Raw genomic sequence first — 15487 nt, 5'->3', positions numbered from 1 at the left:
ACACGGGTTTCCCACATCAAAGGCGCGTACGCTAACAGCTTAGACACGAAGAAGCTCACGTGTCAATCTTATTATGTATTTGCAATAATATTCAGACATATATATATCTATGGTGACGCTCCTGTAAGTGATGAAAATTTCAATAATATTGTATTTGCTGCGTGGAAACTAACTTCTACTTTCAGTGAATTCTTTCTAACAAAAGTGGAGTTGGTCTCTGCTTGATTGCCACATTTTTTAGAGAGAAAAAAAGGAGAATTTTAAGGTTTGTAGGAAAAGGAAATCTTTCAGTTTTATGTCCCACAGTTATGCCGGTTAGGATAAAGGAGACGGTGATGATCAGAAATGAATGCAATGGTGGAATGCATAAAATGGGAGGAAACGACAGGACCCCGAGAAAACCCACGAACACAGTGTTTGTCTAACAGAAAGCCCACTTGGCGCTAGCTGGGATCGAACCAGAGACCCCATGCACCAGAAGTGAACGCTCTACTACTGAGACTCCGTGCCCCCATGATTTCTAGCCGGAGAAAGTGCAAGATACATGATACGTATTCAGAATGTACATATGGCAAACTCATATATGGTTTCACATAATAACGCAAAGTGGAGGAGTTTCATTAAAAGTTACTGAAACACACAGAACTCAAAAAGTATATCGCTCCTTTGGTCCCTTTGGTCTCTTCAGAGTCAGCCTCGACTCTTAAAGAGACACTAATCTCAAATCCAACATAAAAGTACATCACATATTTCTTCGTTGCTTTTCAATTGTATTTAGACGAAGCCTTTACTTATTTCAGAAGATCCTAGCTTTACATATCGAAATTCACAATCACGTACAGCTCTCCTTTAATTAAGGGACATTCAATTTATAACCGGAATTTTTTCTTTCTTTCTTTCTTTCTTTTTTCAGAATTGCTAATGACAACGAGTAGTTGAGGAGACAGAGTCTCAGAGAGCAGCGATGGACAATAGCAACAAGCCTGGCTGTGTGGAAATGGCGGCTCCTGTTGTGTAACGCTACATCATCAAGTTCCTCCTGAAAGAATGCTGAAATCGTGAAAACTGCTGAAATCGTCAGAAGATTAAGGGAACAATATGGCGAAGAAACTTTCCCTGTCGCAAGTGTAGGAGTGGTTTTCAAAATTTAAGGCAGAAATAGAATTCGTTCTTAATGTGGCTCAAAACTCCACACCGAGCTACTGCAGTCAACAAAATCAATATTCGTCGGGTGTAGCAGCTCATTCTGAGAAATCGACGGATTAATGTGAGAAATTTGAGTGCGAAAAAAAAAAAAAAAAGAGTGGAAAGTGTGGAAACGATCATCCTCCACGAACACCTGCACTTCCGGAAAATCACAGCAAGATGAGTCCCACAAATGCTAACGTTGGACCAGAAGCAGTGTAAGGAAAACGTCTCGTCTCAATCTCTCGTCAAAATCTACAGAGCTTCCTTGCAAAGGTAATCACCTGTGATGAAAGCTGGGTCATTATTACACCCAAGAGTCAAAACGCTCCCTCATGGAGTGAAGGCGTCCAGACTCGCCGCCACCGAAAATATTCAAGGCACAAGCTTCCGCTTACAGTGATGCTGACGGTATTCTGTGACAAAGACGGGATGAATGCACTTATTTTCTGGCACGCGGGGTCACAATTAATGCAACGTATTACAGCAACCTCTTCCGATACAAAATCAAAAAGACTTTAAGAAGAAAACGATCATAGACGGTGAAGGATGGCAAAATCATCGTCCTGCATGACAACGCGTGACATATATTACCAAACTTAGTTGGGAGGTCCTAAACTATCCCCCGTAATCCCCGATCAATCACCTTGCGACTTCCATCGTTTTGGTCCCTCAAGGAGCACTTGGAAGGACAAAAATTCCACACTGACGACGGAGTTAAAACCCGTGTTCTGAAATGGTTGAAAGACTGTCCCAAAGAATTCTATGACGCGCGGATACGGGCACTCCCACACCGACGGAACAAGTGCGTGCGTGTACATACGGACTGCCTTGAGAAAGAACAATAATTTATTTGTATGTTGTCTTCTCTATGTAACAGACAAAAAAATTCCGGTTATAACTTGAATTTCCCTCGTAGTTCACAGTAGCTTCAATTCCCGACATCAGTATATCACAAACTGCAATATGATCGAGACGATATGGACAGATAAAGGAAAAGATGTTGAAACCAAATCGTGGCTGGCACAATGGTTAGATAACAGATAAAAATGCAATCTGTTGCATTTTCTCTTTGAATACTAAATTGAATCGTTGGGTTGTGTTAACAGTGTATGAGAAATAATTTTCTTTAATTCTTTTTAAAACTTTTTGTTGCATTAGTCGTTAACTTATAAAAACATTTTAAAAGTGCCCATAGAAATGGAAGAAATCGTTTTAGGGTATAAGAAACGTATAGCGAAAAAGATGCCAGAAAAACCTACGGCACGGAGAAATAGAAGATCTGCCAATTCTCACCTGCTCTGATTCTCAGTTCTTCGAGTTAAGGTACTTAGGAATAACGAATCGATTGCAGAATTTTGCAGGAAGACTAAAAAGAGAATTAGGTTTTTATGAATACAGTAGAGTTCCTAAACTCGGCACTCGATAACCCGGGCGGTCCGGATAGCTCTGCCACACCCTGGCAGGGCGAAAAAAATAGATGGCCAGAACCGGGTCCTGGTGGAACCGGTTTTCGGCTCTGAAGGGATCCGGTTCCAGAAGATCCGGTTCCGGAATCGGTTTTTCGGATCCAGGTCTAGAACCGGTTTTTCGGATCCAGTTCTGGAACCGGATCCCAAGATCCAGTTCTGGAACCGGGATTTCGGATCCAGATCTGGAACCGGTTCTGAAAACCGGATCTCCAAGAACAGCCGGATCTTTGCGGCCATCCCTAGAAAAAAAAAACCCGCACGCAGACCAGTTCAAGGTCATTTTCGGGTATTCTTTTTTTTTAAGGTCTGCCTTATCAAGCAAATTACTGTACAGTGTGATTCATTCAGGAATCAGGCAAATTCATTAGTTTTCATTTCCATGTATAGTAAAAGCTCTATACATTCATAAAGTACGTGCTTTTCCTTTATTTAAGGGTAATTGGGCATTCATTGGATTCTTGTATTATCAAGCAACTAATACACACAAGTACAATACTGTATTTTCTGAGGAAACACTGGTAACTTATTCTTTTTTTAACCCCATTCTCGATAACCCGGCATTTTCACATACTTGGACACCCTTCGGACCACATTAAGTCGTGTTTTCGGGACTCAATTGTATTAGGGACGTTACCTAAGTATTAAATCATAATCCCATTTCTTCATTTTATCCTACCAAATATTGTTTTTTCTCTTTTTAGTTCAGTTTTATTAAAAAAATTGATTTTAAAAGTTTTTTTTTTTAAATGGTTATTCTAGCCCTCTTGTAGCCCAAAGGCATTCTGAATATTATTCTGTTTCCATTTTTGTGAATGATAAATGAAAAGAAAAAGAAAAAGAAATAGAAAACAATCTCAAAGTAACATGAAAGGATAAACACACCTATACGTTCCTCCTTTTTTTTTCTTTTTTTTTTTTTAATGCAATAAACTCTAAATGTAATTGGTCTGCAGAACCAAACGCAAGTTGGTGGCAAAGAAGAAACAGGAAAAAGCTGTGTGATTCTCATTTTGTGAATGGCACAGTTTTACATGTTTTTTTTAAATATATTTCTTTCTTTTTTTAAAGTTAATTTTCGTGAGAACATCATTGCGTGCAATTGACTCTTGCCTTAGAATGTGTATAAGTACATAGAGAGGAAGAAACATTTTTGCTTTCACAAAAACATAAGTCCAGAGGCACGGTAGTACATAATATGACTTAAAAAAAAGTTTTGTCAACATATTTGTATCAACAGCATTCCCAGATGAGTGACCTTATATACTTTGTTTGGATGTTCAGTTTTGTAATTATTTACGTGTTTCACTTTCACACGCTGATTGTATTTTTCTGTCGCAATATGATGTTTTAGATTATAATGATTAATCACTTTAGGATATTTTGCTCTACATACTAATAATTTTCGTTTTAATACAACATATACAGTGGCTATGCTTCTTCGTATATTATTTACAACTGTGGATGATCCTGAAGCCAGAGCACAGCAATGAGCCCGATCTTGATGCTCCTAAAGTACCTACAGCTCACAGATGACGAGAAGAACCCTAAAACAGGGGTAGCGGGGAAAGGTCAACGACACGGTCAAGTCCATTTTCGGTTTCTGAGGTGTGGTCTATAGTTAGATGTCGTCTTCTACTCAGGGTAGTTATTTGTGTGCTATTCCGTGGTGTCATTTGAAACCCCCGTGCGAAAAGTGGGCGAGCCCATACCCACGTCACACTACTTCTGCTAGGGTTCTTCTTGTCATCTGTGAGCTGTAGGTATGCTTAGATTCCCCAGGACTTGGATACTTTACTTGGATATCTGACAACGAAAAACAATACTTGAAAGCTGGTCACTCCGAAGTTGTACAGAAATCCGGATTACTGCTTGCAAAAAATATTAATTGACGTGTTTAAATGTAATAAAATCATAAATTGCTCAGGTCTTGCATATATAGTATTGCTAATCTTACTTCGTGATCCAGTGTCCCATTATCTAGTTCGGCATGTACATTTTAAAACCAAACCGAAAATGAACTGCCTCCTACTTGTGCTGTACTGTTTCAGTGACGCTATCTAGCTAAGATATGTAAATGGGCTAAAACCCAAACAAGACAAAATTATTAATACTTTTACTACCAAACTAATTTCCTGGTATGGACTACCAACTCACGTATGTGAAACTGCGTGACTCATGATCAACGCATCGTAGCTCTTTATTACTTTTTCTTTTTTTTATTTTTATGCTGCAGTTCGCTTTCATTTAATTCAGTTGCTGCTAGTCCCCAGTTTGCTCCACAATGCTGAATTGAGAATCATATATTCTCAATACGTGGAAGCATACAAACAATAGTTGTCACTATTATTAATACTGCTGTATTTCTTTTTACCAAATATTAGGCTAAGCTATTCTTTAGTCAACTTTACAAAATTCTAATCTGTAAAAAGAGTTAAAAGTCACTCTTTCAAAAACCAATCCACATTTTTCACGCTTTAAACCAACGAAAAATTCAATACTGAAAATTTTGAAAATGAATGAAACTTTGAGGTTAATACTTCTCGGTGCCGCCTAATGACAGTGATATGGTGTATGTCTAACTCGTCTGGAATGACACAAACACTTTCCCGAGAGTCCGCTTCCACATTGTTTCTGAGAAGCTTATCCGAATATGGAGTTACTCGAAGCCCATGGGGCTCATTTTGCAATATTGTGCCACCGGAAAGAAATTTGACAAACTAACGGCAATTGGTGCGTTCAATCGCCATTATTAGCCCAAATGCAGTTTTTTTTCTTTTTCGATTTGCTATGCAGAATATCCCAATTTGAATTCCTACAGAAAAATCACTCACATTCACACAGAGAAATCCGTTCTCCGTACAAATATACGTACAAATATACGGAATTATCTTGCTTACTACAGAAATCAGTATGAAGCATACGTTATCTATATGCTACATACGCACTGCCCTTAAATGTTACATCATGCCGTTACAGGATGTCTGATATATAACAGTTTTCCTTTATTACATACATACATGTAAGTTACCTTCGTCAGCTGTATGTTATATACGTCCATTTGTATGTGAGATCCTGACCGCCTATATTGTTTCATGCGTAAAGTACGTACAGATGGAACTCTTGTACAGAAAGTATTATAAAACATACGTTTTCAGTTATACGTTTGCTGTACGTTAAGTCCAAAAACTACAGGATTTATAAATGTAACATACGATTTTACGTACACCACATACGATTTTTTCTCAGTGGGTGTGTTCTTCGTGGTACACTTTCATACGACCATGTTCAACGCGTTACCTTCACTGCCCGGGCACCCTAGCTTGTTTGTTGGATATGTATACAGAGTTTGGAATGTTAGATGCATCACCCTAGCCTACCCCAGCGTTATATTGTTGAGGTGTTTCCTACCAGCCATCAAAGCGGACATTTCATTCGCACCAGCCTACAATAGTGAGTCGTAAGTCCTGTAATACGCTATTTTCCAACCCAAATAGTAGGCACATGCATACGCCGTGATTGGCTGTAAGTACAAAATCAACCTTGTCTAAAAGGTAGTGTAGCAAGCGGAATATTTACCAAGAGGTCGCCACTCCCTCGGCATCTTCAGATAGTTTTTAGTGACGATAATGAGAGTGCTTAACGTCTGATACGTAAATTGTTACTATGTGAGTTCGAACTCGGGCATAACGATGCAACAACAATTCAAAACACTTGTCATGCGAAAGGGAAAGATGTAGTGAATCACATGAAAGCAACTCATTGGTTGCAGAAATTTCGTGCAGATGGTAAAAATGTCAAAGATCAGCCAAAGTTCGGCCGTTCCAGGGTAATAGATTCTGAGCTCATGCGACATGTTTTAGGAAAATCCATCCACGAGCACACGATGTTTATTAAACCAATTCATCGTGTCCCAATCCACTGTACTGCGTCACCTTCAAGAACTACTGCATTGTCCCCAGCTTAGGCCCAGAGGAAAGTGGATGTGTGCCGACAACTGCTGCAAAACCTGCGTGATGTACTTTTGCTGAAACAGATTGTCACATGCAACGAAAAGTGAGAGCTTTTCTGAAATCTGAATGTGCAAAAACAGTGGTTGAGCAAGAATCAACTTCCAGATCCGGTTGTCAAACAGGGCTGTTTCGAGCATATAAAGTACAGCTCACAGATGATGAGAATAACCCTAAAACAGGGGTAGCGACGAAAGGTCAACGACACGGTCAAGTCCATTTTCGGTTTTTGAGGTGTGGTCTATACTTAGATGTCGTCTGTTACTCCGGGTAGTTATCTGTGTGCTATTCCGTCGTGTCATTTGAAACCCCGGGCGAAAAGTGGGCGAGTCCATACCTACGTCACACTACTTCTGCTAGGGTTCTTCTCGTCATCTGTGAGCTGTACTGCTCTCTGTGTGATGGAAATAGAAAGGGTTAATGCACTTCAATTTCGTTTCAAACTGTCGTACTATCAATGCCGACATTTATTCTTTACCATTGAAGTGGATGTATGCTACACTATTCCAAAAATATCCTACATTGGTAAACCGAAAGCGCGCCCTACTGCAACAGGATAACACAAAACCACACTCGTCTCGAAAAACGCAACAAAAAATTCAGGAACTTGATGGTATCAAACTGATGCATAGAGTCCTGAACTTGACACTTCGGATCACTGCATATTTCGGTCTATGGCGCACTTTCTGTAATCACCAACCAGCCCTAGGTGGAAACAGCAGGACTTCTTTGACTCTTAGGACAAGAAGTGGCATCGACGTGGAACTGGCAGGAAGATAGTTGCAGATAATCCAACACACTTTAAATGTTAACCTGCATTTACTGTAATGTAACAAATATAGATATATTGTGTAGCATGATATTGTAAGACTTACGATTCAACCGTCTAATATTGTGTCAAAGCGCCTACATTGTAATATCACTGTCTTACACTCACTTACTCTGTAACGAAACTCAATGGTAATTTTGATCTTACTAACTACTTTGCCGTTCGGCAAATCCTTAATTTAGGTTCGTGCAATTAATCCTTAGTGCGTATTAATAAGTTATAAAGACATTTTAAAATGTTCTTTGCAGTTGTGTTCGTGATTTTCCTCTCCCTGTAAAATACACACGAGAAGACTTATGTTGTGTGTACCGATCTTAACATTGGCGAGCATCACGCAGCGCGTGATTTAAAAGACATTTGCAAAGCTTGCCCGAGGGAAATCATTGCATGTTCAGTATTGCACTGAAACAGCTAGGTACATCTTTGTAGTCAGTTAGTTCGTGGTATTGTCTGCTTAAAAAGAGTATAAAATCTGCAGATGTTCACAAAAAGCGTTTCAAACCGATATTCAACAACGAATCAGTTTAGCTATAGAAAATAATATATAAAGTAGTGCATGATCTCACAGGAAAATTAAACAGTTACTTTAATTCTTCTTCTTTGTTTGTTTGTTTGTTTTAAGTTCCACCAGACGCGCACCCAGAAACTTTTGTTGGGAGGGATCTAATCTTTGAGGGGGAGGTGTCCTATACTACAAGCCACTATAACCATGTACTATTGAACGTGTATTATTCCGCATGATAAGTAATTGTAAACTACTTCAAGTATATTTTTAGACAAAATGATAGAACTAGATTGTTTTTATAACTGAAAGAGTACAAATAAAGTGTAAGATCAAATTTTCGTGCTACATCAATCATTTCCCTGTTAAACAAGTATAGTGTTATTGAGAAAATGTGAAAATCTATGTTGAGTTGGGAATTTTGGGGGTCTGGACCTGGTGGGACCCCCCGTGGGTACGCCCCTAAGTCCCATGACTATACCCTTTAGGCTAGAGGAGACGGATGATTAAAAAAAGTGACTGATCGTGAAATTAATTTAATATACCCCGCGGGAATTGAACTTAGGACCTCGTACACCAAAGCCACATAGACTAATCACTAGAGTACTAGAAACACCTACCACGCAATACTTCGTATGAGACATTCAATTATGTATATGATGATGCGTGTTGCGATGTATTGTTCAACGGTAGACTATATTTCACGTGTTTTGTATATTCATCGTGTAACCCCCGGTTCAGCCGGTCTGACAGAATCGTTAACATTACAGCACTACTTAAGCATTGCTTAAGCACTGTTCAGGTTCACACGGATTTACAGAATGCTTAAAGAGTGCTGAACGTTTCAGCTGCGGAGAAAATACTAATACTCAGCTAAGTTTTGCGTCTAGTTGTCAAGTCAACATGGATGATCGTTAACTGCAGAAGTATCACAATTAAAATTACAAGTACTAAAAAAGGCGCAGGACAAATAGAAAGTTAACTAATTAACTTTATAGCCTATGGAACCCGGAGGTTCAAAGCTCGTTCACAAAAGCTCTTCATTTTCTTCTGTCCTTAGCAAACTGGGCCCAGTTACTACTTTGTATTCTTATTTTGTCCTCCCATCTGCGCCTAGGTCTTCCTAGTGGACGTTTTACGATTTGTTTTCTAGTCAAAACTTTGAAAGCATTTCTACTTTCTTCTATTCTAAATACATGCCCTGCCCATTTTAGCCTCCTAGACTTGATGACTCTAGGAATATTTGGTACATCGTATACATTATGCAGTTCTTCGTTATGAAGTTTTCGCCATTCTCCATTCCCGTTCCAATTGGGTCCGAATATTCGTCTCAGGGTGTTATTCTCAAATTCCTTCGAAAGTTTTAATGATAAAAGTCAATAAAATACTCTTATTTTAGGGATAAATTTTGAATCCTACTATTTCCTTAAGATGACATCCTTCAATCAAATTGGCATGATTAAAAAAAAAAAAAAAAACAGCTGGAAGTAGGTTTTAACAAGTATGTTTCAAAATTCATTGCAAGAGGTTCACCCATTTTACTGTGGAGCGATCACAAATAGCAATAGCATACAACATTGATACCAACGTAATGAAAACACAGAAAAATTTCCCCGCTCCCCCTTAAAATAAAATTTTCAAAAACGCTGGGACATGGACCTCCTTATTTTTAATGAGAAGTGTATACACCGAGTTTCATCTTCTTGGCTTGACGGGGTCGTGAGTTAATGTAAATGAAATGAAATGAAATCTTTAGTTTTACGTCCCACGGTTATGCTAGTTAGGCTAAAGGAGACGGTGATGATGAGAGACGAATGAAATGGTGTAATGAAGAGTGGGAGGAAACGGGAGAACCTCGAGAAAATCCACGAGCACGGTGTTTGTCCACCACAAAGTCCACACGGCGCGAGCTGAGATCGGACCAGGGACTCCAAGCACCGGAGGTGAACGCTCTACCACTGAGCCCCTCGTGAGTAAATGTATTTATAGAATAAATTTTCAATCCCTTGTACCCCCTTAGAATTCCACTTCTTTTTATCAAAGTAGCATGATAAAAATTTACTACATTCCAAAAATTCATTTCGAACTTTTCAACCACTTCCCCGTGACGTGGTCACAAACATGTAAGCTTCCTATAGGGTTAGCATACGCGCCTTCAGTGTGGGAGATCAGGTTCAATTCCCGGAGGGAGCTCATGCAATTTGGATCCCACGTTAGGTTGTAAGTCCACGTCTCACATAGCATTGGTGCTGACAGGGATGCTAAGCACTAATCCAACTAACCAGAAAGCAAATAACAGACAACATTGTTTTCAATAATATTTTCAATAATGAAGAAATAAATTATAGAAAATGCCTTCTACCTCCTTATAATGGGAATTTTCGAAAACGCCGAAATAAACGTCTACTTATTTGGGGTAGTATAGCAACTTCCATCTTCCTAACTTGACAGGATCGTGAAATACTCAATTTTTCGCATAAGCCTCCGACGCTCCCCCCTTAAGATATTTGCATGCCGATGTTATAAATGAAAGCCAGTAATGACACCAACTTTCATTGTTGGGGATGACAAGTAAAGAAACAGAGAAAATTTTGGCGACATCTACTTTTTTTGTATACGAAGAAATTTTATATTACTTGACCTAAATTATAATACAATAAGTTTGGAGGCTGGCTGTCAAAGGACAGATGTACCCACCAGGGAGTGCTCACCCTCTTACCCTCTCTGGCATTGTCACTGATGGAAGTTCTCGTACCTGAGTCATGACTTATCAACAAATTTGCTGTCAAACACCGTATGATTAGGTTTTCTAGGGGTTCACTTGTTTTCCCCAACCTTTTTCATTCCACCATTTCATTCATTCCATTATTACAGTCTCTTTCAGCTTACACGACATAACAATGGAGCGTAAAACTGAAAGATTTACCATCTCATTGGACAAGTCGATCGTGTGAACGATAGGATATCATGCAATAGTAATAGTCAGTCAGCTGTCGTTAAGTGCTCTGTCTGCTATGGACGATATTTATGGAGTGCTTAAAACATTCAAAACATTCAGCTTAAACTGGCTTGTCAGTTGATCGGGTAAATCCCATTCCTTCCTTCAGCCACAGCAAAAAGTGTTTAAGGAGTGCTGAAACATTAAATACTCTTTAAGCATTCTATCAATCTGTGTGAACCAGTGTAAACGTGAAACACACCATCCGTTATTCCGAACACGAGGAACCGTGAAGCTGGCATTTCCTAACACTTCCGACTTCCTGCTGACGCATTCCGTATTCACTGATCTCAACCCTTACCTTTTGCTATTTTAGACCCAGTAAGTCAGAGTATATTTAAAAATTATGTTGGAAGCGAGTCTGTGAGTGGTGCTTTGTAAAGAATTCCTTACGCACATATATTGCGCATTGCTGAAATATGTGGATGGCGTATGTATAACTTCTTTTACGTGACATGGACGATGTCTCGCGTTCTAAATAACGTGCGTTACAATGTAGCTTTTCCACGGTTTTGTACAGCTCTAGCTGTGAAACTAAACTCTTTTCCCCATAGATCCATATGAACTGCTGTGTGCATGTTTACTGTTTGTGACATTGATTTTAAGATTCCACTGGGAACAAACTCAGGTTTCGTGCAACACCAAAGATAAACGGCTAACCGTTTACTAAAATGGCTTAACGTTTTGCTCCAAGTAGAATCCCATAAATTGGTGTTATTTTCATTAACTTTCGTAAGTGTTCAATTTTGTACATACACTCTCTGTAGAAACGCGTAGAAACGTTAGATTAACATACTAATGTTATGTGCCTGGTATCTGATTGCTAGAGATATTTTGTCGGTACAGATAAATTTGTTGGTTCTGGAATTATTTATTGATTGCCAGGAATATTAAGACTTCTTATAGTAATCTTTTGTATTTTTAAACTAATAACATTTTCTTTCTCTAAAATGTATAAAGCATGATGCAAATTGTATAACTACGTGAATTCAAACTACTGGACTATTATAAACTTTATTGTCCATTCGTTAGTTCAAAGAGCCAAAGAGTTTAATTAACTACACCCCATTTCAATTTCAGGTGTGACGTACTATCAAGGGATTATAAAGAATTCGGCTTACCTATAATGATAGTAATATTTCTGCTCTTTCATAATAAACTTACTTAATATTCCAGTACATAAATATATGCACTTATATTACTAAATACAGAAGTGGGTTGTGAGTTTATTGATGCATTTGCTTGTTGATAGGCAAAGGTGAAAACGGAAGATAAAAAATGTTCCATTGGAGTTCAAAGCGGCAAGTACAAGACACCTTCCATCATCCAGAGAAACCAATGAAAATGTTATGTCCTTCTTCCATCCAGTGCCACTGTTGGATAAACTCCCATCCCCCATACTCACACATACACGATTGAAGAAACGTCTTGTAATCATGAGCTGACGGGACTTTCTCACGCTCTTCAATGACCTTGGGCCGGAAGTGCCTAAACAACATGGCCGCTGGAGTGGAACACACTTGTCACGACTGTCTTTTGTTGTATGCGGCACCTCCCGCAGACACAACAGCATGCCTACTCCCTACTCAGGTGGCGGAGTGTGAACCCAGACCACCCTGGAAATTGACCAAATTATGTCGAGGCTATAAATATCTTAAGTGGCACGACTTCTCTTGTATTTCAAGGCATTACACTTGATAAGAAACTTGATATGAAGGAAAGGTGGTTTGAACAAGATTTGTCTTCAGGAGTTCTTTATAAGGAATGGGTTCGTGAGTTCTATTTTTATTCGGATAAAAAAAGGTAATACACATCTTTTAATTCGCTTAATTAGAACTCATCAAATACATAGTTACATTTGTAATATTATCCCTATCTGTCACTTTTTCTTATCTATTTTAAATTTAATTTAAACTATTCGCTGAGCAAAGTGTTTTTGTTTTTCATTTTAAAAATGATAACTAATAATTTAGCCAACTATCTACTTTGGTTTAACCAGACCACTAGCGAATCCAGGGAAGGCCGATAAGGCAACCGCCCCCCAGAAAAGCTTGTTTTTTATAGACCTATATAGAAATTACTGCATTACTTTATTCTGCTTCAATGTAGAACTCCAAATTTCATGCCTAAATTAATGGGCCGGAAGGAGATCCACTCCCTCCAAACATCTCTTCTGGATCCACTAGTGCATCAGACACTACTTTGGATAGTGTCTGATGAGTAGTTCAAATTAAATTTATAGTTACATTTATTTATTTATATGAATGTAGTACTTTCAGATACAGTGTTGGTCATTTTGCACTACAACATGTAATAACACTTTAACAAAATAATAATACCAACAAGAAACATGTAAAGCCTTCACTACTGGTCCAGTAGCTAGCAAGTGCGACTTTGACAACTAGTTCGCTTCTTCTCATCTCGGAACACCTTTTACACCATATATTATTGTTTAATTGCTTGGCCTTTACAAAGAACTTTTTATTTATTTATTTATTTATTTATTTATTAGTGACTTTAAGTAGTAAGGGCGTGATTTGTGGGCACATTTGTGCCCGTGGGTTCCTGTCTCAGGGAACATAGTCCAGAAGTGCATAGGACCACCGTTTCTAAATTTTAGCAAGGGTAGTTACCTAGAACCACTCCCATTAAATTTTGGAAATTGTCAAATTTAAAAATCTGGTATAGTAGTATAGAACTTGGGTATAAACCTCTGTAAACTTTGGCGGTTCTTTTCGTTCCCTTTCATGGGTAAAAATTGCTGAAAATGTGAATATCGGAGGTTTTTGATTTCTTTTATCCTCTTTAATGTGGCTTTAATACCTTATATGGTTATATGGGTGTATATAGAGGTTTATTCTCTTTCGTAAGATATGGGTATACCAATGTTTCCCTCTTAAATTTTGGGAAAGGTACATTAGGACTACCCCTTAAATTTGGGAATTGTCAAAAAAACAATAATTGCTGAACTTTCTAGGACCCTAATATATACCGCTCTAAATTAGGATTATCCATTTTGTCCCCTTTTATGGATATAAAATTGCAAAAATTTAAACTTTCGGAGGTTTTGACCTTTTTCTCTCTCTCTCTCTTCAACAAGAGTTTATCATGTTATATATTTATATTGGTGAGTACAGGGATCTATCTCGTTTATAAGACATGGGTACATTAATGCACCATTTTGCCATTCTTGGGATATACCTAGGATCTCTCCTTAAATTTGAGAATTGTCGAAAGACAAAATTTGATAAATGTTCTCTACGTCTCATATATATATATATATATATATATATATATATATATATATATATATATATAGGTCTATATCGCTGTAAATTTGGATTAGAGATGCGCACGAGACAAGATTTGTGGCTGTTTCGTCTCGAAAATGTGCTGTAAAAGTGATGTCTCGACTCGAATTTTGTCGGGAAAATCCTGTCTCGACTCGTCTCGTGCGCATCCCTAATTTGGATGCTTCATCTCGTTCCCCATTTGTGGGTATAACTGCCAAAAATTCAAAATGTGGAGGATTTGAGCTATTTGATTAGGGTTTATCACGTTACATGGTTATATGGGTTAGTATAGGACTCCATACTCTTGTACAAGTATAAGATATGAGTGCATTGATGTACTTCTCTAATTTTGGGGAGCGGTACATAGGACCACCCCTTAAACTTACGAATTGTCAAAATATAAAATTTGGTAAATATTCTCTAGGACTCAGGTATATAACTTTGTAGATTTGGGTGGTTCTGCTTATCCCCTTCTACAGGTAAACAATTGCCAAACATTCAAAATTTGCAGATTATTAACTTAATTAATCCTTTTAGATGAGGCTTTATGACAACATGTACTTATTTATATGTATACAGGATAAATTCTCTTTTACATAGGACTTAAATACATTGATGCCTAAGTCTTAAATTTTGGGAGGGGTACATTGGCACACGCCTTAAATTTAGGAATTGTAATAATTCAAAATTTGGCAGCAACACTTCATCGAACTGAAAATCCACAGTTCTTCGTAATAAAATAAGCTACGGAGTATTCACATTCAGGCCTGACTGGTTTTTTTTTTTTTTTTTTTTTTTTTTTTTTTTTTTTTGTCTTTGAGGCTTTTACCAGTAAGGAAGACAAAAGCCATGGTGTCTCGAACGAAGCGGTCAGTGTCAAATATAGAAGTAAGAGGGGAGAAAATAGAACAAGTGTCTAATTTTCGATATCTGGGTAGTATTATTAGTGGTGATATGAAGTATGAAGGTGAAATAAAAGCAAGGATAGCAATGGTGAAAGAAGCCTTTTGGAGGAAGAACAGTCTGTTTTATGGAACCTTGAATAAAGAGTTGAGAAAAAGACTCATAAAATGCTTCGTGTGGAGTATTGTACTGTATGAGTGAGAAACATTATATTACGCAAAAAATATTTAAAAAAACGACTGGAAGCTTTTGAAATGTGGATATGGAGAAGAATGGAGAGAATTAGCTAGGTCGAGCG

The 15487-nt window shown here is 38.1% G+C and overlaps 1 protein-coding gene across 1 annotated transcript in view; it reads right to left on the bottom strand.

Annotated features, from left to right (window-relative positions):
* The window catches only part of lft (Limb expression 1 family member lowfat), a 302779-nt gene that overhangs the window by 165013 nt on the left and 122279 nt on the right, over nucleotides 1-15487 (bottom strand). The gene's annotated exons all lie outside the window — the stretch shown is intronic.

The sequence above is a fragment of the Thermobia domestica genome, chromosome 16 (genome assembly GCF_964235325.1).
Source record: "Thermobia domestica chromosome 16, izTheDome1.hap1.1, whole genome shotgun sequence".
NCBI lineage: Eukaryota > Metazoa > Arthropoda > Insecta > Zygentoma > Lepismatidae > Thermobia > Thermobia domestica.
The sequence above is the reverse complement of the archived record's forward strand: the minus strand, read 5'-3'. Positions and strand labels throughout refer to the sequence as shown.